Below are 1855 nucleotides of genomic sequence, written 5' to 3'. Positions count from 1 at the left end.
AGTGCGGTCAGCCTGGAGGACTTTCAGTCCAGTTAGTTAAAAGAAACCTGGTGCAGACTAACGGAACAGCAGAGGAGACGCTGGTCTAGAGGAGTGGTACCTGTGTCACCCCATGAAAGTTGAGAGGAGCCGGTGAATTGTGGCAGCTGCTTATCTTCCCGCCCTCGGTGCCTTGCAGTTTCACTGCTAAGTACCAAGGGTCAGGCTAACAGTGAGGTGATACTCTAATGACCTCAATAAAATTTAATTTAACACCTTCTCCTCTATGAACTGGTTCACTTTTCACACATGGCCTTTGTAGCTGCCCATGCTACCTCATTCATATCCTCTTGATAAATCCCCCCATTTCCAGCTGTGTATCCCTGTCAAAAGAACTTAACCTGGATGAAGAACCCCATTGTCCTGCTTTGATCTCATTTGTCCTGTTAGCTCCCAACCACAGATCCTGGTCTTATCTACAGGTACCTGAAGGGCAAAATGCTCACCCTGCTGGTTAACTTGGATTAAAACAAGCAGACAGAAGGGGTCATTGTGACACAGATGCTGTTCAAAGTTTATCATTTTGATTTTGCGATGATTCCAATGTCAGAGACCCACATGATGGAGAGATTTACAGCTGAAATATGAGATAGTGGTCATGGTTTCGCATGCACATTACAGTTCCGTAAACACCCAACAAACATTTTTACAGCATACTTACTCCCTCAAGTTGGAATAAACATGTTCAAATCTAAGAGTATGCACTTTGTTATTTATTTTACATCCCAGTTTCATTAATGGAGCTAAACCACGGAGTAACAGCAAATCAAATGAGAATGAAAAGTCTTTGGACAGCTGTAAAAAAAGAAAATGAGGAGCTGGAACTCATAAAAGAAAAAGACATCAAGATGAATGACAAATAAAGCCCTCCCCTTCTATGATGACCTCTAAGACCAATTGTCACACAGCTGTCATCAACGCCAGGTTGGGTAGGCCCCTCTGATTGGTCCATGCACAGTACACGCAGCACCATGGCATTGGTCCGGGTGTTTGCCGAAAGGAAGGAGTCTGTCTCGAGCGTATACACACACTAAAGCAGCAGGTCTTCCGCATTTCCTCACAAGAGATGCAACTTGGCACGATGAATCTAAAGACAGGAGGGAGCAGTCAGTCACAAAGAACATTTTTCTGAGTTTTTTTTTGTTGTTTATTTCTGAAAGGGGGTTCTCAGCATGTCCCTTTTTGCACAGAATAAACAGCACAAAATCACTCTTCAGCAGACAAAAATATATCCTTACAAATGATGATCGAGTCATTATAAATGAATGCTTGCATGTGTTCAGTATTCCCTTAATCTTTTCACTGTTATCTTTGTAACTTAAATAAATCCATAAATAGCTTTTTTTTATGTCACTGAACACACTACAAATCCTTACTACAGGGTAAGTACTAAATACTGTAAAAAGCCAGCAGGCTTCATCTCCCAAAGAATCCTGACTGTAGAAGTGCAAAGGCAGCTTGTATACACTTGTATACGCAGAGAACACACAAGCCTTCAAAATGACTTCACTCAGGTCGGTGCTGCACCAATCCTTTACACAACGGCTACTTGTAGCAGTACTGAGATCTGAATCATGTCCTCACTGCCCAAATCCATGCATGCGAAGGGGAGCCTCGAAAGGGCCCAGAGCGAGTCAAAAGGTCAGAGGAAGCGGGGCAGCCCTGCCCGGCGACCATGATCTCCAGGTTTACAGACAGTGGCTGCCCTTCTCTCACCATTTCTTGTTCCGAGGCTTCAGCTCCTCGGCAGCATTCCTCAGGAAGATGTAGTTCTTTTTCTGGGGGTTGTAGTACTCATGGCCCTGAGTGATACAGC

The 1855-nt window shown here is 44.0% G+C and overlaps 1 long non-coding RNA gene across 1 annotated transcript; it reads right to left on the bottom strand.

Annotated features, from left to right (window-relative positions):
* Positions 1–526: 526 nt before the first annotated feature.
* Positions 527–1847, bottom strand: LOC111666996 (uncharacterized). The gene is made up of 2 exons (XR_002761615.2): positions 1756–1847; positions 527–1126 (listed from the first exon to the last, which is right to left on the bottom strand). It is a non-coding gene; the product is annotated as an uncharacterized LOC111666996 (long non-coding RNA).
* Positions 1848–1855: the final 8 nt, after the last annotated feature.

Source organism: Seriola lalandi, unplaced genomic scaffold (assembly GCF_002814215.2).
Source record: "Seriola lalandi dorsalis isolate HSWRI2012SDOR001 ecotype SW California unplaced genomic scaffold, Sedor1 jcf7180002003212, whole genome shotgun sequence".
NCBI classification, from domain to species: domain Eukaryota; kingdom Metazoa; phylum Chordata; class Actinopteri; order Carangiformes; family Carangidae; genus Seriola; species Seriola lalandi.
The sequence above is the reverse complement of the archived record's forward strand: the minus strand, read 5'-3'. Positions and strand labels throughout refer to the sequence as shown.